Here is a 27,988-nt window from a genome sequence, read left to right on the forward strand (position 1 = left end):
GATATAATCACTTAAATATTATCATCACAATTGTGTCTTTTTTTTTTAAGATTCTATTTATTTATTTGACAGAGAGAGACACAGCGAGAGAGGGAACACAAGCAGGGGGAGTAGGAGGGGAAGAAGCAGGCTCCCCGCTGAGCAGGGAGCCCGATGCGGGGCTCGATCCCAGGACCCTGGGATCATGACCTGAGCCGAAGTCAGACGCTTAACGAGACTGAGCCACCCAGGGGCCCCACCACAATTGTGTCTTAAGACTAAACCACCTATCAAACTTAAGCGTGCTATCTCAGTCTGTTCAGGATGCTATAACAAAAATACCATAGATGGGTAGCTAAAACAAAAAACATTTATTTCTCACAGCTCTGGAGACAGGGAAGTCCAAGATCAAAGTGCTGGTCAATTTGATATACGGTCAGGCCCTCGTCCTGGTTCATAAGTAGCCATTTTTTCATGTGACTCACATGGTGGGAGGAGTGGCACTAATAGGGGCACTAATCCCATTCATGAAGCTCCACCCTCATGACTTAATTACCTCCCAAAGGCCCTACCTCTTAATGCCATCACATTGGAGATTATGATTTCAACATACGAATTTTAGGGAGACACAGACATTTGGTCCATAACACATGCGAAGTTCTGTTTTAGTAATAAGTCCATTCCTAGACTTCCTAGGAGCGCACAGACACATAAGAAATCTCTACTGGTCAAGTTCTGTTTATTTAGAAGGTGTATTAGTTGCCTAGGGCTGCCATAACAAATCACTACAAACTTGGATGGCTTAAAACAAAATTTATTCTCTCACAGTTCTGGAGGTTAGAAGTCCAAAATCAAGATGTCAGCAGGGCCATGCTCTCTCTGAAGGCTCTTGGGAAGATTCTTGGCTTGCTTTTTCTTAGTGTTCGGTGGTTGCTGGCACTCCTTGTCATTCCACAGCACACAGATGTATCACCCCAATATCCACCTCCATCATCACATAGCATTCTTCTACATATGTCCAAATTTCCCTCTTCTTATAAGGACACCAGTCATTGGAGTAGAGCCCATCCTAATGCCATATGACCTCATTTTAAATTGATTACATCTGCAAAGAGCTTATTTCCAAATAAGGTCACATTCACAGGGATCTGGAGTCAGAATTTCAACATGTTTTGCCTGGAGGACATAATTCAATGCACAGCAGAGGTCATAAAATTGTCTTCATGTCTTCCTTGGGAGTATAGGTGAAGACGGCAGAAAGAGAAGAATAACTCTCCACCAACTCTAGTGGAAGGCTCTGTGTAGTCTTGATAAACTTTCACCAGTAGACCGATTTTCAAACACTTGATCATATGCTAAGCACAAAGAGTTTCAACTCTTGAGTGGGTTTTGGGGTGCAAAACTGGGTACCTACATCCCATATATAACAGCGTTTACCAGTCAATCAATAAAAAGGGCTCCAAGTTCAAATGAACTACCTTACAAACAAAATTTGGCAACCAACCCATTTGAAAGTTAGGAATTGCATATAATTTTGACCATTACTCATTTTTCTCTCTTTTCTCTAAGGGCAAGAGCTCTGTTATTTGATATATACTATTTGTAAATGCTACTGGAACTTACAATAATCCCTGAACTAAATGGTTAGCAACCAATATTAACAGATGATGATGATGATGATGATTATGCTGCTGATAATGATAGCAATAAATCTAAACAGACATTTTTAAGAATGCAGTAGCCTTCTGTTTTTATCATAAGAAGTAAATTTTTTAAAGTAGATAACTACATTCAAGTGTTTATTATTTCTTACATAATAAGTACAGATAGAGATCTGGAGCTTATGTTAAAAATAAAAAAAAATTAACCAAAGCTCAAAATAAATATATTCAGTAGGGAACAATAGTCTTCTAACAATGTAGCCTTTCGCAGAGCACCTTGGAGTGATGAATCATTGCACTTGATGATCTTAAACAAGTTTACATATAATTATAGAAGCATGGAAGTTAGGGGGCTGGTATTGTTGTTTTACACAGAAATCTAGCACCAGACATCTAATAAACATTCAGAGGCTTGTATTCGTATTATGTAAGAATTACAACAACCCTAACAGAAAATAAAAATCCCTGGTCAAACTGTAAAATGATTTTTTACTTCCATTTCTGAGTCACTTATTACAAATAGCAAGCCAAAAATAAAGCACACAATCAGGAAAGGAGTCAAGCTAATTTTGTGTAATAGGTAGATAGATAGATATAGATAGATATTGTGTCTGAAGTGTATAATACATACGTACTTGTAGTTTGAGAAATTTTGGCAAGGAATATTCACAAATATGTTGTGATACTGTATTTTTTTTAGCTTTTTATCTGCATTACTAACACTTAAAATTTTTAGAAACCAAATTTAATTTTAAATTATCCAGTAGGAAAAAATTTTCCAGTAGAGGAATCTTTGTGGTTTTAGTCATTTAATATATATGATACCTTTCTTCTTAAAAATTAAAATCTTGAACAAGATCACTGTCTCCCAAAGTCCTGCCTTCTTATGACAAGTATCCTATGTCTATTAGTGTATTCTGCTGTCTGGCTGTCCCTCTTCCGTCTAAATTCTGCAGTCCTTACTATTTCAAACCCTTTATTTTTCCATCTGTAACCCGGGGCTCTCATCCCAATGCTTCTCTCTTGGGTTGTGACTTTATTAAGGCCTGATCTCAGCTTCAACTGATCACGCTTCCAGTGGAATACAGTGCTGAGTAAGCCCGTAACAAAAGAGGAAAAACAAAACAAAACAAAAACCTCTCCTTTACCAGATCAACTACAATTATAAGATTTGAACTGATAAAGTGATCCTTCAGCTGCCTCCAGCCCTCTTACTTACCCTCCCTGCAGGCTTTTCTCCACCAGGGTCTGGGAGCCTAATCGCAGTTACATCGCCAAGGCCTGGGGACCCTTCTTCCTGGGTTGCTAGGCTGCTACTTCTCATCCTCATGTCATTCAGCTGTGCAACAGGTTCTGTTTCCTCATCTGTCCTGAACCTACAAAAGAGACCTCTCATTTATAGATAAAATTGTAAAAACCTCTCTTCTCCATGAATCCTAGAAAATAGCCAAAGCTCCAGGAATATGTACCTATTTATCCTCAAATCCCCAAACTCTCCAACAACTCTATCTCAACTACGCACTCTCTCTGATTTCTAAACTCCACAAAAATCTGCCTGTTTTCCACAGAAACCTTCTGTTGCTTTTCCTGTAACCTCACCAAATCTGCAGGCCAATAAAATATTCTTCCTCCACAGGATCCATGAATCAAGCCTCATGCAGATTTCCTGATCCACTGGGGCTGGTATTCCTGCTTCCATTCTGGTGTTCTGCTTCTTTCATTAGTATGAAAGAGAAGACAGAATGGTTTGATGAATTGGTCAAGTCCAGAAAAATCAGCATACACCATGCCAGGAACCTAAGAAGCTCAGAAAACTTAAGACACAATCAACTAAGTCATGATCTTCTACTCAGTAATAATAGATTGATTATGTTTCTTTGGGTCCCTTAAATGTAAAAGAACAAAAATCCAAATGGAGGAGAAATTGGCTAGGATGTACAAATCCCAAGAAAGACATGATAGTCCTAGAGCCCCCATCTATGAGCTTAGCTCCCCCACCCCCAGCATGATCTAATAGTTACAAAACTCAGATGGAGCATCACTGGGCAGGCAGGACCTTTGCCAGAGACAAACAAATCCAAATGGGTAAGGTCACTTGATAAACAATATCTAGAAAATGATTCCAATTAAAGTATTCCCCCCAAAAAATCTGAAGTGGCTTACTTCATATGCTCTAAATACAGTTCTATACGTATCATTGTTAAAATGAAGAAATAAAATGCATTGGTGAAATTAAGCAAGAGAAATCATTAAGTCTTTGCCATGTTCAGTCTCACATTTCTGGCCACTTGCCTTGTGATGAACGAAGCTGATAATGGAAGAATTATATCCACAATCAGGCATTATATCCATGAGCTTGATACAAGGGCAACTTTGCTCACTTGGAAAATTAAATTTGCTGAATTAACAGCCCACCAGCCCAGTTGGAATGATAGTGTAGAAGGGCATTACTTATAATCACAAATCTGACATAATAACAACTAATGGCCCTACAAATAATATGGAAGCAGATTTTCTTTTTTAACCCACCTCTCCCTGTTAATGAAACTGCACATGATAGGCATTATATTTTCTCAAAACCAGTGGTGTTGAGCTTTAGCCGTATGGAGAAAGAATAATATTTATAAATAAATTTGAATGAACTATAGCACCACTTGATAATTACATTCTGAAAACACTGAGTTTATGCTACCATGGAATAATCATGATACACAAAAAGATATGCTTTCGGTAAAAACACAAGAGGTTCAGTATCCCTGTTTCCATACCCAAAATCACCATGAGGCAAAAATCCCTTTAATAGCCCTCAAATCGACAAAAGAATTTACACATGATTAGACTTATTATATATAAATTTAATGTATGATAAAGAAAGATCACTAATTAGTGCAGAAGAGAATACACAATAAATGATGCTGTGATAAATTTGTTTATCTGTATCTCATAAATAAATTTCAGATGGATAACAGATTTAAATGTAAAAATTGAACTTTATAATACCTAAAGGAAAATATAAAGAATTATATGTAAAAAAATGTACATTAGAAAAAAAGTCATGGGAGTCATCTTAAAAGTTGAAAAGAGTTTTTAATGTGAAAGATTGATACATCTTTTTTTCCTTTTCTTTTTAAAAAATTTAATTGTGGCGGGGCGCCTGGGTGGCTCAGTCACTTGGGCGACTGCCTTCGGCTCAGGTCATGATCCTGGAGTCCCGGGATCGAGTCCCGCATTGGGCTCCCTGCTCAGCGGGGAGTCTGCTTCTCCCTCTGACCCTCCTCCCTCTCGTGCTCTCTGTCTCTCATTCTCTCTCTCACAAATCAATCAATCAATCAATCAATCAATCAATCTTTAAAAAAAATTTAATTGTGGCAAAATATACATAATATAAAATTCTCCATTTTAAACATTTTTAAGTATACAACTCAGGGGAATTAAGTAAATTTACAGTGTTATATAATCACCACCACTATTTTCAGAACCTTTTCATCATCCCAAACAGAAACTCTACCCATCAAGCATTAGCTTTCCTTTTTCTTCCCCCCTCAGCCCCTGGTAACCCCTATTCTACTTATTATCTTTGTGAATTTGCCTATTCTACCTACTTTACATATAGAGAATCATATAATATTTTTTGTCTGGCTTATTTCACTTATATTAATGTTTTCAAGGTTAATCCATGTTGTAGCATGTCAGGGTTCCACTATTTTTTATGGCTAAATAATGTCCATTTTATGTATATATCATATAGTGTTTATCCATTCATCTGTTGATAGATACCTGAGCGGTTTACACCTTTTGGCTATTGTGAATAATGCTGCCATGAACATCAGTGTACACACACCTGTTTTTTTTATTATTTCCAGTATATAGCTAGGATTGGAATTGCTGGATCATATAATAATTCTGTTTAATTTTTTGAGGAACCATCAAACATCAAACTGTTTTCCACGTAATACCTTATTGTTATCTGTTTAACCTTTGCACCATTTGAACATACATCCCCCTATTTTATTTAATTTTTTCTTGTTTTATGTGTTAATATTTTTCCAATTTTTTTTTGTTTTTCAATATTTTCTTGTAAAATACACATAACATAAAATTTATTTTCTTAACAATTTTTAAGTATACAGTTCAGGGGTATTATGTACATTCACATTGTTGTGCAACCATTACCACCATCCATCTCCAGAACTCTTTTCATCTTGCAAAACTGAAATTCTGTTCTCATTAAACAATAACTTCCCATGACCCCTTCTCCCCAGCCCCTGGCAATCACCATTTTACTATTTAATTTTTTTAAACCTTCCCCTCTCCCCATGCTCCAGCCATTGGCAACCATCACTCTACTCTCTGTTACTACGAGGTTGGCTTTTTGTGTTTGTTTGTTGTTTTTCACTTAGCATAATGTCCTCCAGCTTTATCCATATTGTCACATATGACAATTTCCTTCTCTCTTAAAGCTGAATAATATTCCACTACATATATATCACATTTTCTTTATCCATTCATCAGTCAACAAACATTTAGATTATTTCCATACCCTGACTATTGTGAATAATGCTGCAATGAACATGGGACTGCAGATATCTCTCAGAGATACTGATTTCATTTCCTTTGGTCATATACCCAGTAGTGGAATTACTAGACCATATGGTAGTTCTATTTTTAATTTTTTGAGCAACCTCCATACTGTTTTCCGCAGTGGCTGCACCAATTTATATTCCCACCAACAGTGCATAAGGATTTTTCTCCACGTCCTCACCAACACTTGTTACTTTTGACTTTTTGAAAATAACCATCCTAACAGGTGTGAGGTGATATGTCATTGTAGTTTTGATTTGCATTTCCCTGATGATGAGTGATGTTGAGCATCTTTTCATGTACCTGTTGGCCATTTGTATGTCTATTCAGGTCCTTGGCCAGTTTTTGAATCAGTTTGTTTTTTTACTATTGAGCTGTAAGAGTTCCTTATATATTTTGGATATTAACCCCTTATCAGATATATGGCTTGCAAATATTTTCTCCCATTCCATAGGTTGCCTTTTCATTTTATTGATTCCATATACCCTAAAAGCATAAAATCAAAAATTAAAAGGTAAAAAGAAATGGAGAGAAATACAGCAAATATGTTAGATGAAGAGTCAATATATCAAGAGCATACACAGATTAAGAAAAACCCTAAAGTTGTAATAAACAAATTACAAATGGCATGAGTAGATAATTCACAAAAGGAGAAATGCAAACAGCTAACATATATGGTATTATACATTAAACCTCACTTATGGTCAAAAAGTAAAAATTTGAATGAGATTATTCTTGGCCTATCCAATTAGCAATAATTTTTTTTAATGCTTGATTCTACTTCACCCCACCAGAGTTAGCAGAAAAGAAGGAAAGAAGACCTGCTGATCACATAGAAAAAATATTTAAAGATCCTTCTAGCAAAAAGAAAAATGCCATAGGGAATTACCTCCTCTCCTACCCCAAGCAGCACTGCTGTCAGAGGCCCTGGATTGTTCCAATCCACAGTCCCAGGTTGACCATCCACTGAGACGTGTTCTAGACTTTATCTTTCAGATCCATAACTACCAAGTTTCTTCCTGCTGTGCTTTGCCTAATTTTCAGTTATTCACACTCTGACCTTCACCCCATATTTTATATCTCCCACTCTCTTAGGTGGAGTCCCTAACTTCTGCTGTCTGTTCTCCTGACCTTGATCCCTTTTTCTGCCAACATGATAGATGCTAAACCTCCTCATATCTAGTAGAATTCCCAACCTTGGTTTCCCATGCCCTATTTGATATGTTTTTATTCAAATTGTAGTGGAACCATATAATCATACTGATAAGCATTATCTGTACCATAAAGATAATGAAAGTAGCTAGCCTTATGATAAACTTCCTATGATCCAGGCATTATGTTGAATGCGTTACACTCATTCTTCAATCAAGACTTCATAACCCTCTGAGATGGGGAGGTAGTAGTATTTTTATTTTGCTTATGAGGAAGATGTTAAGTGACTCACCAGCCTCATATAGCTGCTGATTCTAGCCAAGTCAGTTTGACCCCTACATGCACTCGACTGCCTCCCTGGGCTTTGATTACATGGAACACATCTTGAAGACCATGATTTGAATTACAGAAAGAAATTCCTATTATAATAAACACTGTAAATATAACATCCTACTGCATTTACAGCATCTAGCCAGGGAAATCAAGTATTTTCTAGGAAAGAAATCAGTACTGAAGTAAACAGAGCCTTATATTGTTTTTCATAAATCATTATTTTCTATGATTTTTCTAGAAATATGAATTGACTGATACAAAACAAAACAAAACAAAAAACCTACCGTACCATCCCATGACAATGAAAGGCCACTGTAGTCATATATAAAACCAGGTATTAGTATACCAGGAGGTTGAGTGGAACTTTTCCCATGGCCCCAGTACTGGCCCTAGGGTCTATAGATAAAATCTAAAGGCACTGAGTCTCCATATCTAAAGGGACAGACAACTTCCCTCAAGGCTTTCTAGTAGTCAAAACTAAGACTGTGACTGGGAGCCATCAACCCAATCCTCACACCTCTTCTCAGCCGGGCTGGAAGAGGAGAGGAATGGAATCCCCAGTCTTGCTTATTGTGAGGAAATTTTCTTTTCCCTGTCCTACAAAGCCAGGTTTGTTGGAGGGAGAGATACACTGCTCTGAAAGAACTCCTGGCAGACTTGGGGGTAACTACAGGAAAGGAGAACCACTGGTGTGCAAGTTCTAGGGTGGGTGTGGCCTGAAGGTGGGGGCATGCACTTGAACACAGAGACTGTGCCCACTTCTCCCTAGAGATTTCTGAAGGCTTCCTGGAGTCGCCCTGCAGCAGCATACCAAGGAAGTACAGAATAGTAATCTGGGAAGGAGAAGATGTGTGGCACCTCACCCCAGTTTCATGACAGAAGGTAGGTAAGAAAGCCCCAGTGGTTTCCATTGGTCCACAGCAAGGACCACACAATAGACGAGGGACAAAGAGACAAAAAATGGCTATCCAGACAGCCAGGACAAATGAGGTGACACCCTACCAGGGAGAAGACAGGAGGTATGAACCACGGCAGGGCTGTCCCTCTCTAAGAAAGTCCTCATTGACAGAGTGGGCCATGTTGGCCTGAACAAGAAACCATCATATGGAGACCATTACATCAGCAGAGGCTACTAGAAACTGATAGAACCGGAGTGACGAAGGTAAGTACGGGTACCTCCCCACAACTGGCCGGTAGTCAAGGGTGTAAGACTACTGTTACCTCCTCTTCCAAGAGCCCCTTATCCCAGCCATGGATTATCTACAGGACAGAGAAAAGGGGAGGAAGTATCTTAAAAGTTTGCTGTCTCTTTCTATCTATCTATCTCCATCATCTATTTATCTCTATATCTATTTCTCAACACCTCTCTCTGTCTCTGTCTCTCTGTCTCTGTCTCTCTATCTCCCTCCCTCCCTCTTTTTCCAATCCCCCCTTCCAACACACTTTTTGGGTCCCTTGAGCAAGGGACCAAGGGGGGAAAGTTTTAAACTGTATTGACTGAACTTTACTCATCAAAAATGACCAGTATGTTTTGATACTTACTTAAGATTCCATTAAAGGAAGGTAAAAGAAGGTTCTACAGAGTTTAATAGAAACAAGTATCTGAAAAAAAAAGTTAAAGTTCTTAGTATATCCCACTGAGTTGTCAAAGGATAGATTACATACTGCACTATATTGGAAGAACTCTTGCCAGAACCTTACCAAAAATAACCCATTTTCTAGCACAATGTGCAAGGGTGATTGAGGTGAGCTCTATTTCTAATCTTCTTTTTTGGAAAAAAAATCATTTAATACAATTTCCCTTCCATGGCATCCTATCACTAGAAATCAGGGCACTACAAGTTAAAAAATCAAATCAAAGACCTAAGTCACATTTATGCACATCAGATAAACCTGAGATGGAACCTGCAGCCCCCTTTTCTGTGAGTCATCTCAATATTACAGAAAGCTGTGACCCTGTGTTTCCAGGAGGACCAGTCATACAGTTCTGCTGTGCAGATGAGTCATAAGAAACCTGGCCAACCGTACTTGACATCCTCAAAACATCTCCCCAGGAGCTGGCCATTTTCTTTCCATTCACTTTTATTCTTTTTTTTTTTTTCCCTCATATTTCTTTCCAGAAGCCACCCTTATTTGAATTAGTATGACAAGAATATCCTACCTGCTGCCCTATGGAAATGACAAGAAGACTTTCAAAAATCAGTACAACTACAAAATGATTCTACTATAGGATCCCTACTTATAAAAGTAAAATCATTTTTTTTTTCCTCCACCAGAAAACGGTCCAGATTCTCAACAGTCTCCAATCTCAGCTTGGTACCATAATTGCCATAAATAAACTTCTTACGCACTAAAACCAGTTTTGCCCTTTTCCCAGGAGGCTTTTGTAAAGCTCAACATAAATTCAGCTATCTCATATGATGCAATTGTGATTTAGGAAAAGCCAAGACCATCATCAATACACAGTTCCATCCTCCCACACCAACAGCCCAATCTAACTGCTGCCAAGTCCCCAAACCCTGAAACTCCCACCCACAAGCTGCCAAACCCTCTGGTTGCCCTATCACTGGCAGATGCTACGATGCTCTGTCAGTAAAAGGTTTGTGAGAAACTGAAAAGTGTACAAAATCAAACAGAATGCAAAGACATTTTTACTGAACTCAGTATTTCAGGATTCTGGAATACTTAATGCTTAAGAATTAAGAGAGATTTGGGGATCCATAGCCCTGTGTTTCTCTGTTTGGCCAACTTTAAAATGGCTACTACTTGCCTATCCCAAAAGGAATCAGAGATGGCAGTTTTCGAAGACTTTCAACTTGCCCCCTGAAAAGCATCATATACATACACTTCCGTACATGCAAAATATTTCGATCACAGGGAGACTTGTGTGTGCCACAGTCATTATTTCTACATTGAAGTAATACAGTGAACACTCACCAGTGGAGCCAAGTTACTTTCCTAAGGAAGAAGGCCTAGTCCACTGTCATTTCCATGTACCACATTGAGCTGTGTCCAAAGACACTTAATGACATAGCTGAAATGCTACAACTACAGTCAGATTAGTCCTAAAGAGCTCACTAAGGTCTTTCCGCAAATCATGTAATTTTTGTTTCAATCAGGACAACAGTCCTAATACCCTGAGCTCCTCATCTTACGTGTAGGAAAACTGAGGCCCAGGAGGCTTAGCAAAATGGCTAAAAATCCAGTCCTGGATTCCTAGCCCTGTGCTCTTTCCATTCCCTTCCTCTGTGCCCTAGCCTAATATAAACCCACTCTCCCCACATATACTCCCCCCACCCAAGTCTCACCTCTGTGCTATTACCCATGCACTTCAAGTCCCCAAACTGCTTCTCTGACTGCTTGAGCTGACCTTCTCTTTTCCTGATGCTTCACTCCATCCCTCCCGGCACAGCAATGTCCTCTCTAAGATCGTGCCCCTAAAACTTGGGCTTCTCCTGCTTCCCACTCAGTACCTCCTGTCTCAGATTTCACTCCAACCCAGCCCCAAGACTCCTCTCTGATTCCTGAGCCCCTGGCCTCCCTCAACTAATTCTTACCCTGAAAGCTTATGTACTGCCATAGTACATAGGTTTTCTGTGGTATCAGTATTCTACTCTAACAGTATTCTACTCTAACTCTAATCTACTGTAACAAATTGTTACAAAGTCAGTGACTTGAAATGACACAAATTTATTATTTTATAGTTCTGTGGGTCAGACATCTGATAGAGGTCTCACTGGACTAAAATCAAGATGTGTTCCCTTCTGAAAGCTTTGGGGAGAATTAATTTACTTGCCTTTTCCAGCTTTGCAGAGGCCACCCCCATATATTGATTTCATGGCCCCTTCCCCACCTTCAAAGCAACGTAGTATCTCTCTGAGCCTGCTTCCTCACCACTTCTTTCTCTGACTCTCCTCTTATGCCTCCCCCTTCCACTTTCAAGGACCTTTGTGATAACACTGAGCCCACCAGGAGATCCTGGGATATTAAGAATATCCCAGGACATTAAGTTCAGCTGATTAGCAACCTGAATTCCATCAGCAACCTTAATTTGCCTTCGCCGCATGATCTGATGTATTCACAGGTCCTGAAGATTAGGACGTGGTCATCTTTGGAGTGCTATTAATCCTTCTTCCCTTCAGCACCTTCTGCTCATCCCTTGACACACTCCACCCCAATCTACAGAAGAATGGGTTCTCAATTGATTGAATCCCCAAATGACTACTAGGCTCTTCTCACCCTATGTATCCCAGCGGTCATTTGGAGATTCTTCCCTCAGAGGTCTGGGAAGGGCATTGGCCAGGCCAATCCACAGCCCCCTGTGTACATAAAGCCAAGGAGGGCTGAGCCTAGAAATAGAGAAGAGAAAGGTGGGAGCTAACGTGGAATCCAAGGACCCAGAAAGAACAGCACATGCAGTGTTATTGTTAAGGCTGGCCTTGGAGCTGATCAACGTAAACACACAGGCCACTGAATGTGTAGGCTGAGCTTTCAAAAGGAAATTCTGGGGACCAAACGTCATAGTAGAAATTATGAAAAGCCACTGCATTGTGAGGTAATCTACATTGTGCTTTGGGGGGAAAAAAAAGCTCCAACTCAGACAACTGTGGGAGATGTTACGGAATCAGCCCTAGAGAGTCCTGTTAACCACCTTGTAAAGACTTACTTTTTCAAAGAAATTTTGAAACAATTGAAGATTCACAGGAAGTTGCAAAGGCAGAACAAAGAGATCCCATGTCCCTTCACCAGGTTCCCCCAATGAGTGCATCTTACTATAGTACAAAATTAAAACCAGGAAATTGACATTTGTATAGTGCGTGTGTATAGTTCTGTGCCATCAGACTTATATTTTATTTTTTTTATTTTTTTAAATTTTATTTTATTATGTTAATCACCATGCATTACATCATTAGTTTTTGATGTAGTGTTCCATGATTCATTGTTTGCATATAACACCCAGTGCTCCATTCAGTACGTGACCTCTTTAATACCCATCACCAGGCTACCCTAACCCCTCTAGAACCCTCAGTTTGTTTCTCAGAGTCCATAGTCTGTCATGGTTTGTCTCCCCCTCCGATTTCCCCCTGTTCATTTTACTCTGTAGGAAGGGTAAAACACTTATATTTTAAAAACCATAACTGGACAATTGAATATATGTCTATATTCACCACTCAGTCAGAATCCTACAAAGATGACAGTAACACTCCATGGAACTTATGGACCTACCTTCTACCAGCAGACCTGGATTGGGGGGCTTCTGAGAATCCACACAACCCCAAGATAAAGTGTGCAGTGAAGCACAGAGAACTTGACAAGGGCCAACATCCGCAATGCAAAACCACAGGGAACTCTCAGTCCTTGAGACACACCTGCTGAAAAGAGGAAATTTCATATGGTTTTCCTCAGTGGATGGGAATTGTCTTAAAACTTCAAGGATGCCAGCCATCTCTCAGGAGAGATGGCAGAGCTGACTGAAACCCCATCCAAGGTCTCCCTTCTTTCCATTCCAGGAAAGAACACAAGAAAAATCCTCTGAATTAGCCCCACAAAGTATCACAGAATGTTAGACCTACAAGGGCCCCTAGAGACTTCACAGTTTGGTCTTATTCTTTAACTTACATATAAGGAAACTGAGACATGGGGGTAGAGGAGAGATTGCTCAGTCATACAGCTAGTTAGTGGTCGTGCCAGCATTAAAACCTGAGTCTTCTAACTCCCAAATTGGCACATTTTCTAGTATCCACATTATCTACAAATATATGCTTCAAATATATGCTCCTGAAATTTCAACATGATTTTAAGAAAGGGAATAACATGATAAATGAGTAATGCTGTGTGGAATGAATTTGAGTGGGTCAGAAGTTGATAGGAGGAGACTGGCAAAGAGGCTGTTGGAATACATTGAAGGATATATATCCTGGCTTCAACTAAAGTGATGGCAATAAAATTGGAAAGAAGCAAAAGGATTCAAGATATATTTTAGAAGTAGAGTCAGAGTTAGCCGAACTCTTTCATGTGGGTCATCAGTAACAAATTTCTGCATCATCCAGGGAAGCCTAAGGATCCAGACTATGAGCATGAAACAGACCAAAGGTAAGTAAACTATATGGAAGTTATACCTGAAAACTTGGCCTCATTGTCACTGTCATTACTAGGACTCACCAACAGCTACTCAGTTCAGATGGTTCCACTTGTGTTGGCAAGCAACACCTACTTGGTTCACACATTTATAGACCTGACTTCCTCCACACACTTAGCTTCCTGCCTAGAAAACTGACACCCAAACTGTGCCCCAGCATTAGGTTCAATTGTACACTTAGGCTTGGGTATTGACATCCTAGTCTATATCAGTTCTACCATATCTGTTGGAAGTTCTACTTGCAAGTTCAAGTTAGCCCAGGTTTAGTGGCATCTTAAGAGCTTCCTACCCTGGGTGCCCAGATAGGCAAAGCAACAGCAATCTTAATGCTGGTGTAAACATCAGATGAAACCTGAATCATCTAAGCATTCAGCATATGGTCGGTTCATGAATCTATCCCTTCTGTTCAAGATCCTCTGGTTCCCTGAAGAGCTGGAACCAGTTCACCTGGGAACCTGACCTCTTATCTAATGTCTGTAATGCCTTTCTTGAGACTGGCTTTCCACACACCTCCGTCTCCCATGCTCCTCTGGGGCTTGCAACCCAGACACAGACAGACACCAAGAACAACTGTCAACCCAAAACCTGTTGTTGCTCTCTGCATGATTCTCTTGTATTGGACACTGGACCACATGAGAGCTGGTTTTGCCACATTCCTCCAGGCTTAGTTTTGGTCTTCCTGTATGGAAAAGTCTGCCTTGTTTGAACTTTACAGTGGTAGGGAAAAGAGAATAGGCAACCCTCAAGCACTGCTGATTGAAAAGTAAATTCATGCAACCACTTTGATGAAAAATTTGGCAAAGTCTTGAAAAGTTAAAGATGCAGATATCCTGTAATCCTACTTCTAGGCATATGCCCAAGAGAAAGGGATGATATGTCCACCAGAAAAAAATACAAAGTTTTACAGCGCCACTTTATTCTTTTTGAGTGTTTGTTTTTGTTGTTTGCCCAACGTGGGGCTTGAACTCACGACCCTGAGATCAAGAGTCACATGCTCTGCAACTGAGCCACCAGGCGCCCCCAAGAGCCACTTTATTCTTAATAGCAAAAACCGTAAATAATCCAAATGTCCAACAAAAGAAAGGATAAACAAATTGTGATATAGTCATTGAATGGAATATCACCAGTTTAAAGAAAACTTACTAATATATACAGCAATATAAATGGATATCAGAAATACAATGTTGAGCAAAATAATCTAGACCAAACAGGTACATACTATATGATTCCATTTACAAGAAGTTTTTAAAAAGGCAAACACTAATCTAAACTAGGTCAAACTAGTGGTTATCTCTAGTGGGACATGGGGAGTGGGGTTATTGACTGGCAGGGGCCATGGGGAAGCTCTCTGGGGTGATAGTCTGTATTTTGATCTGGGTGGTGGTCACATAAGTGTATACATACGTGAAATGTCATCAAGTTATATACTTAAAATTTGTGCATTTTACTGTATCTAAATGATACCTCAAAGTTATAAAAATAAAAACAAATAACAATAATATGTTATCACTATGAAATGTTTTAAATGAAGATAAGCGAAAGTGAATCTATTATTCACTTCCCACCACTCAGATATAACTACTGTTAAGTGCCTTTTGTAGCCATATCTTTTTTTAAATTTAATTTTATTATGTTAGTCACCGTAAAATACATCATTAGTTTTTGATGTAGTGATCCATGATTCATTGTTTTCATATAACACCTGGTGCTCCATGCAGTACGTGCCCTCCTTAACACCCATCACCGGGCTAACCCAACCCCCTCCCCCCTCCCCTCTAAAACCCTCAGTTTGTTTCTCAGAGTCCATAGTCTCTCATGGTTCATCTCTCCCTCCGATTCCCACCCCCCTTCATTTTTCCCTTCCTTCTCCTAATGTCCTCCATTCTATTCCTTATGTTTCACAAATAAGTGAAACCATATGATAACTGACTTTCTCTGCTTCACTTATTTCACTTAGCATAATCTCTTCCAGTCCCATCCATGTTGATGTAAAAGTTGGGTATTCATCCTTTCTGATGGCTGAGTAATATTCCATTGTATATATGAACCACATCTTCTTTATCCATTCATCTGTTGAAGGGCATCTCGGCTCTTTCCACAGTTTAGTTATTGCAGACATTGCTGCTATGAACATTGGGGTGCATATGGCCCTTCTTTTCACTACATCTGTGTCTTTGGGGTAAATACCCAGTAGTGAAATTGCTGGGTCATAGAGTAGCTCTATTTTTAATTTTCTGAGGCACCTCCACACTGTTTTCCAGAGCTGTAGCCATATCTTTTTAACTTACAATTCATACTGATTTTTAAAGCAGTTATATTCTATGGAAAATATTATCATTTAATTGCTTTCTTAAGCAGTGATCTTCAAACATTTTTGTAGCAGGAACTTCTGTGGGTACCCTCAACTTACAAATATTGCTCTGGTGGAAGCATATTTAGAAGGCACGCCTGTGTGACAGTCCTCCTCCGCCCACCCCTGGCAGCCTCTGAGCCTCTTAGTAGTAGTACCCACGCAGCCTCAAGCCACTGTCTTGGTTTCATTTGTGATGAATGCATTCCACTTCACAAATGACCCACAGTTTGTTCAACTCTGATGGTGACAAAAATATCAAGACCTGAGTATCCACAGCCTCTTCTCCTTTAGGTCCACAAAGGAAATTCTGAAGTTATCTGATGACCCCATTCACTAATTGAGTTCATTCACTCAGTCCACATTCAACACCCCTCAAAAAAGATGGCTTGGGGGGCGCCTGGGTGGCTCAGTTGGTTAAGCGACTGCCTTCAGCTCAGGTCATGATCCTGGAGTCCCGGGATCGAGTCCCGCATCGGGCTCCCTGCTCAGCAGGGGGTCTGCTTCTCCCTCTGACCCTCTTCCCTCTCGTGCTCTCTGTCTCTCATTCTCTCTCTCTCAAATAAATAAATAAAATCTTTAAAAAAAAAAAAAAAGATGGCTTGGTCCAACCCAGTAGTAAGGCTTTTTTGAGGTAGATAGGTGCATTAAGAAGAAAAAAAGACTTGTGAGGTCTTCCACTGACCGGAAAGGGAAAGAATTATCAGCTGGGAAACAGATCCGGGAAAGGGAAAATTGGGGAGGAAGAAGATAAAGCTGGGTCCAAGAAAGCATATGAAAGAAATTTTGGACAAAGAGGTAATGGAGCAAATTGGAAGCAGCTGCAGAGGACGGGAAAACCGGGAATTAGGGGGATATGACATCGTGAAGAGCAGTTGGGGCAGGAAAACTCCAAAATACCCCACCCAATGCTATTTTTTTTATAAGATAGCATTTTTTCTGTTGATTTAAAATTTGTAACTTCATTGTATACTAATAATATACACTTGTGACTGTTTCTAGACTTTTGATTCTCTTCCTATGATCTATTTCTTAACTCATTCCACACAAAACAAATTATCACAGCTTCATAAGGTGTTTTAGTAACTTACAGGGCAATTCTCCCCTCATTACTTTTTAAAATATTTTTTAGATATATTTCAATGTTCATAATTCCATCTAAACTTTAGAATCATTTTGCCATATCCCCAAAACCCAACCTAATTTTGGAAAGAATTTAAAGAGTAAGTTAGAGTAATTTTTATAATGTTATAAAATTTTATAATTATAATTAGTTAATATATAATTTTGAGTCTTTTCATCCAGAAATGTGGTCTGTCTCCACTTACTCAAGACTTCTCTTGTCCCTCAGGAAGTTTTGTTGCTTTCTTCATACAGTCCTGACTATTTCTTGACAAATTAATTTCTAGGTCTCTATATTTTTATCGTAACTGTGAAAGGGATCTTTTTTTCTATTATATTTTCTAGCCGGTTTGTGTTGGTTCCTTTATACACGTGAAATCAGCATGCATATATGTATATATGTATGTATATACATACATGTATATATGTCATATGATATGATATGCATGTGTGTGTGCACATATACTCTAACCAGACTACCAAAAATTCATATTAGCTCTAAAAGTTTTTCATTTGATTTGTTTGTATTTTCTAAGTATTTCCTAGGTAATGATAATTTTGTCTCTTCCTTTGCAATATTTTTATCTAATTTATTTTTCTCTTTTTAAAACAATGGCTAGGGGGCGCCTGGGTGGCTCAGTTGGTTAAGCGACTGCCTTCAGCTCAGGTCATGATCCTGGAGTCCCGGGATCGAGTCCCGCATCGGGCTCCCTGCTCAGCAGGGGGTCTGCTTCTCCCTCTGACCTTCCCCCCTCTCATGTGCTTTCTCTCATTCTCTCTCTCTCAAATAAATAAATAAAATCTTTAAAATAAATAAATAAATAAATAAATAAATAAATAAATAAATAAATAAATAAAACAATGGCTAGGATGGGACACCTGGGTGGCTCACTTGGTTAAGTGTCCAACTCTTGATTTCAGCTCAGGTCATCAATCAGGGTCATGAGATCGAGCCCGAGTCAGGCTCTGCCCTGGGCATGCATGGAGCCTGCTTGAGATTCTCTCTCTCCCTCTCCCTATGCCCTTCCCCTCTGCCAGTGCACTCACTCTCTAAATAAATAAATAAATAAATAAATAAATAAATAAATAAATAAAATAATGTTACCGCCCATTTTCTTTGTTCTTCACTATAATTTTTGCCCAACTTCATATTTTTAACTCCTCTAGGTCACTGTTATAATGGCATATAGTTAACTGTTGGTTTGGTTTTGATAGAGGTTAAAATATACATACTATGAAATGCCTAACCTTAAATGTACAATTCAGTGAGTTTTGATAAACATATATACCCATGTAACTACTGTGGTCACAATCAAGATATCAAACATTTCCATCATTCCAGAAAGTTACCATGTACCCCCATAGACAACAACTGTTCTTATTTCTATAAACATAAATTTTGCCCCTTCTATAATTTTATATAAATAGAATCATTCAGTACATATTATTTTGTGTCTGGTTTCTGACACTCAACATGATGTTTTGGAGATTTGCTTTTGTCGCTTTATATATCAGTAGTTCATTCTTTTTTCTTGCTGGGTAATATTTAAGTGATTTATACCATAATTTACCATAAGCATATTATTTGATGGATATTTGGGTTCTTTCCAGTTTGAGGCTGGTATAAATAAAATTGCTGTGGGCATGGGTCTTCATTTCTTTTGGATAAATACCTAGAAGTAGAATTTCTGGGCCACAGCACAGGTGTATGATTAATTTTATACGAAACTACCAGAAATTTTTCCAAAGTGACTGTGTATTTTATACTCTCACCAGCAGCTTCTCCACATCTTCACCAACAATTGGTGTTGTCTTTTTAATTTTAGCCATTGTATTGGGTATAAAATGGTATCTCGTACTTTTCTGTTTTCCCTTAAGACTAATGCGGGACGCCTGGGTGGCTCAGTCGGTTAAGCGGCTGCCTTCGGCCCAGGTCATGATCCCAAGGTCCTGGGATCGAGTCCCACATCGGGCTCCTTGCTCAGCTCCTTTATTAAAATAAATAAAATCTTAAAAAAAAAAAAAGACTAATGGTACTGAGCAATTTCATGTGCTTATTGACTATACATCTTCCTTCATGAACCACCTGCTCAAGTCTTTTGCCCATTTTGTATTGGGTTGTCTATTTATTACTGATTTGTAGATGTGTATTGTAAATATTTTCCCTTAATATGTGTCTTCCCTCTTTGTTCTTGTAACTTAATCAGCAAAAATTCTTAATTCCATCTTATCAGTTTTTTCCTTTCTGTTCAATGCCATTTATCCTCTCTCTAGGAAATCTTTTCCTAATGCAAGTTTGTGTTTTCCTCCAGAAGTTTCATAGTTTCGATTTTGTTTGGATCTCTAATCCATCTCTTAAGTATTTTATGTTTTGGGGTGCTAATACAGAATTATATTCTTAATTGCATTTCCCAATTATTTGCTGCTGATCTATAAAAATACATTTGATCTTATGTTCTGTGCTCTTTCTAAATTCACTTATTAAATTCACTATGGCCTTTCTAAATTACTTTGGCCTTTTAAAGTTCATTTATAAGTTCTAGTAGTTGTTTTGTAGCTTCCTTAAGTTTTCTATGTAAAGAATCATGTCTGGCAGAAATAGAGGATTTTACTTCTTCCTTTCCAAGTTTTATAGGTTTTACTTCTTTTTCTTGCTTTATTGCAATGGCTAGGAGCTCCAGTGCAGTATCAAATAGAAGTAGTAAGAGAGGATATCCATACTTTGTTCTCAATCATAAGGAAGGTTTTCAATATTTCAATGTTAAATATGATAGTACTATAAGTGTAGATGCTCTTCATCAAGTTAAATAAATTTCTTTCTATTCCTGATTTGTTAAGTCAAGAATTGTTGAATTTTGTGAAATGCTTTTTCTGCACTTATTGAGAGGATTATATGGGGTTTTTTTTTTCCTTTATTATATTAACATGTGAAATACATTAACTAATTTTTGTATTAAACAACTTTGTATTCCTGGAGTAGACCCCACTTGATCATAAGGTATTAACTTTTTTATATATTGCTAGATTCAACCTGCTAATATTTCATTAACGATTCTTATTTTTGTCTTAGTTCAGGCTGCTATAACAATATCACAGACTTAGTGACTTCAAACAACAAACATTTATCACAGTTCTGGAGGTTATGAAGTCTAAGATCGAGGCACCAACAGATTCAGTGTCTAATAAGGGCCCTCCTCCAGGTTGCAGACCGTTGACTTCTCCATCACATTGGGCGTTAGGTTTTGAACATATGAATTTTGGAGGGACACAAACATTCAGTATATCACAGTAGCTGTAATCCCAGGGAATACTGATCAGCAATTTTCTTTTTATGAAATATTTTTTCTCAGGTTTGGTGTCTGGGTAATGCTTGCTTCATAAAATAAGTTTGGAAATGTTCCCTTCTTTTCTATTTTCTAAATTTGTTTAGCATTCATATTGTTTCTTCTTTAAATGTTTGATAGTATTCATCAGGGAGACTATCTGAACCTATAATCTTCTTCATGGGGAGGTTTTTTTTATCACAAATTCAAAATTTTAGATATAGGGCTATTCAGATGTTCTATTCCATCTTGTATTAGCTTTAGTAAGTTATGTTTTAAAGTAATTTGAAACTATCTAATTCATTGAATTTAATGGCATAAAATTTCCATATAACCTTTAACTATTCTTTCAATGTCAGTATGATCTAGTGATATTCCTCTTTCATTCCTCATGTTGGTAATTTTTTTTTCACGTTCGTAATTTCTGTTTTCTGTCCTTATCAATCATGGTAGAGGTCCATCAATTTTATTACACTTTTCAAAGGACAAACTCTGGGCTTTGTACAAACAATTTGCTCCATTAAATGTCTCTTTTCTGGCTGATTTCTGCTGTTATCTTTATCTTCTGCTTTGGGTTTAATTTGGTCTTCTCTTTCTAATTTCCTATGAAGGTAAGAAAAGTAACATTAAGGTAACCTTTTTAAGGAGGTTTGGAGACAGAGCAAGTAGTGAACAAGATTTGTGTGTGAAGCACACCAAATTCAAGCCTGGGTATCACTTTCACTTGAAGTCTTAGAGATTACCTCCAGGTTGTAGACACACACACACACAGATGCTTGGGCTTCAGGAGATGTTCATCCTTGGACACACACTGAGTGTTTCTGCATATTGCAGTATGAGATCCAGAGCCAATCACAGTCCTGAAGGACAAGTTGTTCACTGCCTTGAACATGTCTGGATAGTCTACTGGTGTGTCATCACGGCCCAGACTAAACATGAGTCTGGACTTTCAGGCAAGGACAAGCTCCTAAAGTTTAAGCCTCTTTTTCACATCTCTAAAGGTTTCCCTAGGAAATCAGTGAAAGAGGGTTTGTCTCAGAACTACTATCTACATAAATTTGAGTTCTTATAGAGACCAGAATAATGAAGGTTATATATTTTGAACCATGGGTCCTTTGTGCAACTGCAAAAGAATTTGGAAAAATAGCAGATCCCATGAGACAGACCTGCCTCCAACCTGGAGATCTCCTCCCGCATTTGTGAGGCATCCATTCAGTTCCTTTACCACCAGAGCTATACTCAGGGGAATAAATCTTGAAGTTGCGGGAGCTCTAATATGGCAATGGAGGGGAAGGTGGGGCCTGCTTGCTAAAAACAATCTGTTCCCATAAAATTTAAGGAAAGGCAATATTTTTGCACACTTTTCTGTAATTGAATATCATTAAAGTATTGGATATACAATGCATCTTGCCTTTCTTTTATTCTTTCAAAAACTATTTATTGAATGCCTACTATACACCAAGCATTGTGCAAAGGATAAAGGGATAAAATGGTGAGCACAAAAACAGAGAAAAGAAAGCTAAAAGATAGTTACGACTGGAAAGAGTACAAATGGAGAAGAAAAAGTGAATTGCTGGTGGGACTTTGTATGTTCTTGGGTCCTTGAATCAGAAAAAAAGTAGTTATGCTGGATCCCTCTGACATGTATGGCAAGGAGTGTGTGTGTGGGGGGGGGTGCCTTTTGGAGAAGATGAGGGAGCATAAGGAGAATACCTCAATTTCTGCCCAATAGAAGTGGGAGGATGGAATCACTGATGTTCCAGAAGCTAAGAAAGGAAAAATGTAAATTATTTTCTTTACGCATGTGGTTTGCACAACATCCTCCAACATAAGACTCCCACTTGGGTCCTAAAGTTGGAAAAATCTAGGGAGTCTAGAGAAGAGGAACAGAGCTACAAGAATTGACATTGTATACCAGGTGCCAGCACTAGCAGACAAAATCCTAGAGGGAGACCTTTTTAAGACATTCTCCAGGTTCATTAGCCATGTGCACTATGAATCTGGAAGTAGTATCATCTACCTAAATTAGAGAGAGAGACTTCTCACATAAGTCTCTTATGTGCAGGCAGGGGTAGCAAAGGAAGAGTTCTTTAAGTGGGGGTAATTTGAAAAGCCCCTAAGAATTCCCTACCCCAAATGGTACTTCCCATGTTGACTGAAATTCTTCATTTTGTTTCAATGCTTAGAACCCATCTTTACTCATCTCACTATAACTACAGAAGTAGCTATAGAATAAATAGTAATTAAAGATTCTGAAATCAAATGGCCTTGTTCATCCTGGGCTTCCCCACTAATCGTTCATGTGACTTTGGGGTATGTCTCTTAATAATAGCTAAGAATTACATTTATTGAGCATGTAATCACTTAGCAACAATAGGGCCAATCACTTTACATGTATTTACATGTATCATTACTCCTCACAATACCCTATGAGGTATGAGGTATAATTATCAGTTTACAGACAAGGAAACTGAGGCACGTATGTAACTTTGAGGTCCAAAACTAGTAAGCGGAGGAGTTGAAATTCAAACCTAAGCAGACTTAACTATTATACTGGTCCCCTCACTTAAACACTTCTACCTCAGAGAGTAGTAAGGATCAGATAATTCTTACATATTTGATAGAGTGCAAAAGTGTTCAACACTATATTAGTTATTATTTCAGATAAATTAATTCTTGAGAAGAATTAGAGCAGTACTCAGCAAACCCATTTCAATTTTACTGGGCCTCTAGTATTAAGCTCTGTATTAGGTGCGAAGGTGCTATAGTGATATAGAAGACTTGATTCCTGCCCTCAAGAAACACAGAATTCAAGGCTTACTTACATTGCTCTCCTACATAAAATCCTTCAAGGGCTCTATATTGCTTTCAGAAAGCTCATGTCCCTAGCTTGGCATAAAAGGCCCATCACAATTCCACCCTGTCTTGCCTCCTTGAATGTATCTCCTGCCACATCCCCCATCCACACTCCAGCCTGAGCTACTTATTCTTCAGATGTGCAAGACATTTCACATCTCAATAACTCATAATGTGCTGTTCCATTAGTTTGGGAAATTCCTTCCCCTACCTCCATTTCTCCAACTTCCATGTTCAACTCAAATCTCTCTGGAATTCCCCAACCCCTGCTACATGAGATGCTCCCTCTCTGTGCTCCCACAGAATCCTGCACACACTCACTGTACTTACCACATTGCACTGAAACACTTCTGTTCATTTTCCTCCACCACCATTCTGTAAGCTTCTTGAAGACTGTCTTAGTGGTCTCTTAACCTAACTCCCACAACAATTTTATGCACAGTAGACACTCAATGAATGTGTACATAATGAACAAATTAACAAATAAACTTTAATTAGTGCTCTAATGAGGGTATAATGATTTAATGGAAGAATGAGCAGAGTGAAATTGACTAAGAGGGTCTGTGATAACTTCTTCAAGGAGGTGGCATCTAAACTGGCTCTTTGTGGGAAGATAGTACTTGAATTAATGGACATATGCAGAGGACCTCCCAGTAAGAAAAGGTTTGAGGAAAGGCCCTTGAAGGAACTTTTGAGGTATAATAAGTAAACCTCTGTGACTAGAACATAGGGAAGAAAAATGGAGAGTAAGGCAATAAAGTGGCAAGAGATTAGTGGCAATAAAACTGGGACTTGGAGAAAAGCCAAACCATCAAAGTAATTCACAAGCAATTTTCAATTTAAAAAAATCTTACTGCTGTAAATAATGTGATCAGTTCCAAATACTTCTATTTGTATTTCTTCTCAGTCATTCATAACTGACCCCTGATAACCATATCAGAACCACAGCTATGTGTACAAGGAGAGGTTGTAGCAAAAGGATAGAAACAGGAAAGGAAAATAGTATGGAGAGAAAAATAGGAGGAAACTTATCTAAATTAACATACCAAGTAGATAGGAGTGTCTCACCTGTAAAACAGCAGAGACCATGTCATCAGTAATTTGACTATTCTTAGATTTATTTTTAATTTTATGTCATTTTTTACTATATATATTTCTGCAACGAACCCACATTAACTAATCTAAGATGCAGAGACAGAGATCTCTAAAGGCAACCACTATCATTTTAGGAAGGAAATGCTTTGGCCCACATGCTTTGCACTGCACCTAATAAGCCCCTGGCATCACCGAAGAGTGAATCTGGTACAGTATTGAATACAGGTTGCATCATATAACAACAAAATGCACAACTACTTTACTCACTGTGCTCCCTGCCTCAAGCACCAACTCAATATTTACTGCACACCTGTTATGAGAAAGACACTGTTCTTGGCACAGACAGGGAATCCAGGATGAATCTGGTAAGATCCAGGCCTTTAAAGAATGTACAGAGTAGGTGAGCCAAATGTGTACATGATAATGCAATTCAGCATGTAATGTATGAAAAATGTAGCATGGAAGCAAAGAAGAGGCATTAAGTTGAAATGGGGAAAGATTTCATGACAGGGTTAACTTCAGGGACTACTAGGAAAAGTTTTCATTATGTTTCTTTTTTTATTTATATTTATATATTTTAATTACAAAGGTGATATATGTTCATTATATAAAATTTCTAAATACAGAAAAGGAAAAAATCACAAATAAACCACTATATTTTTGTATATGCCATTTAAAAATTTATTTATTATAAAAATGAAACCATACTGTACATTCCTTTCAGTAAACAGCTTTTTCAGGCAACAATGTATTACAACCATCTTCCCATGTAATTTACTATACTTCTACAACTGACTTTTATATTTAAATAGGTGCATATCAAAAGGTATAAAAGAGTATACAGTAAAAGCTCTCTCCCATCCCATTCTGCCATTACCTTTTAGTTTTAACCAGAACCAACCATTGTTATCAGTTTCTTGTGATCCTTCCACAAATATTTTGCTTACGTGTAAATATTTTGTTTTAAGTAAGTGGTAGTTATGCACACAAAATTTTGTACCTCATTTTTCTCTCCCCAGGCAATACACATATCACTGCCTTATTCCTCTTGGTAGCTACAAAGTGTTCCATTGTGTGAAAATATAATAACTTGCATCCATCCAGTCCCCTTTGATGGACATTGAGAATATTTCTAATATTTCACTATTACAATACTGCTAGAGGTATCCTTAAAATGTAAATATGTACAAATTTGTAAATATATCTACAGGAAAAATTGCTAGAAGTAGAGTTTAAGCTCAAAGGATATGTATATTTTAGAATTTGAAAAATACTACCACAGTGTCCTCCATTCAGGTGGTCCTCCTGCCAATTACAAATGAGAATGCCTATCCCCTTCCCTTACTTGTGGCTGCCCAGGCAAAAACTATCTCCCACTCTCCCATGCTCCCCCACCCCCAATACAAACACACCTTAGAAACAGGTGAGATCACCTATCTGGCCAATGGAATGTGAGAATATGAACACAAATGACAGGCATCATGTCAAGGCTAAAGTAATTGAGAAGAGAGTGTGCATCCTCCACCATATCTTTGCTTTTCTGCCAGCTGGAAAGAGAAGATTTCAAGGCCCTAGAAATGGTAGAGCCACACGATGCAAGGAACCTGAGTCCCTGAATCCATACAGCGAAAAAGTGCCTATCAACCAGAAACATCCACATGGGACTATTACATGAGGGAGAAATAAGTTCCTATTGTATTAAGCTGTTGAAATATCAGTGTTTCTTAAAACATCTTGCTTTATTGTAACAAATATACCAAGATATCCTTTTTTTTATGTAAAATCTCAGATCCCGGAGCACCTGAGTGGCTCAGTCAGTTAAGCATCCGACTTTTGATTTTGGTTCAGGTCATGATCTCAGGGTCATGAGATCGAGTCCCACATCAAGCTCTGCGTTGGGTATGAAGTCTGCTTGAAATTTTCTCTCTCCCTCGGTCCTTCCCACCACGTCTCTCAAATAAATAAATAAAATCTTTAAAATCCTAGATCCCGGGGCACCTGGGTGGCTCAGTTGTTAAGCGTCTGCCTTCGGCTCAGGTCATGATTCAAGGGTCCTGGGATGGAGCCCCGCATCGGGCTCCCTGCTCTGCAGGAGGCCTGCTTCTCCCTCTCCCACTCCCCGTGCTTATGTTCCCTCTCTCGCTGTCTCTCTCTCTCTGTCAAATAAATAAATAAAAATCTTAAAAAAATAAAATAAAATCCTAGATCCCTAGACACTAATAATGAAGCAGAAAGAGAAAGAGAAATTAAGAAAATAATCCCATTTACAATTACACCAAAACCAGTAAAATTAGAATAAACTTAACAAAGGAGGTGAAAGACCTGTACTCTGAAAACTCTAAAACACTGATGAAAGAAACTGAAGACAACACAAACAAATGGAAAGACATTCCAGGCTCATGGACTGGAAGAACAAGTATTGTTAAAAATGTCTAGACTACCAAAGCAATCTACAGGTTTAATGCAATCCCTATCTAAATATCAATAGCATTTTTCACAGAACTAAAACAAACAATCCTAAAATTTGTATGGAACCACAAAAGATCCCAAATAGCCAAAGCAATCCTGAAAAAGAAAAACAAAACTGGAGGTTTCTTGAAGTTCCAGACTTCAAGAAATATTAAAAAGCTGGAGTAACCAAACAGTATGATACTAGACACACAGATTAATAGAACAGAATGGAAAACCCAAATATAAACCCATAATTATATGGTCAATTAATCTTTGATAAAGCAGGAAAGAATAGACAATGGGGGAAAGACAGTCTTCAAGAAATGGTGCTGGGAAAACTGGACAGCTATATGCAAAAGAAAGAAACCAGACCACTTTTCTTACACCATACACAAAAATAAACTCAAAATGGATTAAAGAGCTAAATGTGAGACCTGAAATCATAAAAATCCTAGAAGCGGGGTGCCTGGGTGGCTCAGTCAGTTAAATGTCTGACTCTTGATCTCAGCTCAGGTCTTGATGTCAAGGTTGTGAGTTCAAGCCCCATGTTGGGCTCCACACTGAGCATGGAGCCTGCTTTTAAAAAAAAAAATCCTAGAAGAGCACAGGTAGTAATTCCTCTGACATCATCCCTAGCAACATTTTTCTAGATATGTTTCCTGAGACAAGGGAAATAAAAGCAAAAATAAACTATTGGGACTACATCAAAATAAAAAGCTTCTGCACAGCAATCAACAAAACTAAAAGGCAACCTGCTGGAATGCAAGAAGATATTTGCAGATGATATATCCAATAAACAGTTAATATCCAAAATATATAAAGAACTTACACACCTCAACACCCAAAAAACAATCCAATTAAAAAACAGGCAGGGGCACCTGGGTGGCTCAGTCGTTAAGCGTCTGCCTTCAGCTCAGGTCATGATCCCAGGGTCCTGGGATCGAGC

The 27,988-nt window shown here is 38.3% G+C and overlaps 1 long non-coding RNA gene across 2 annotated transcripts in view; it reads right to left on the reverse strand.

The window, feature by feature from the left end:
• Positions 1 to 307: 307 nt before the first annotated feature.
• LOC135362668 (uncharacterized) overlaps positions 308 to 27,988 on the reverse strand; it is a 46,625-nt gene continuing 18,944 nt past the window's right edge. For both annotated transcript variants that reach the window (XR_010407609.1, XR_010407608.1), the window contains 2 exons: positions 2,860 to 3,016; positions 308 to 1,334 (listed from right to left, as the gene is read on the reverse strand). This is a non-coding gene — a long non-coding RNA (uncharacterized LOC135362668). The remainder of the gene's footprint in view (positions 1,335 to 2,859; positions 3,017 to 27,988) is intronic.

Source organism: Mirounga angustirostris, unplaced genomic scaffold, assembly GCF_029215605.1.
Source record: "Mirounga angustirostris isolate CCGP_5_RB_7025 unplaced genomic scaffold, mMirAng1.0.hap1 SCAF_15, whole genome shotgun sequence".
NCBI classification, from domain to species: Eukaryota; Metazoa; Chordata; class Mammalia; order Carnivora; family Phocidae; genus Mirounga; species Mirounga angustirostris.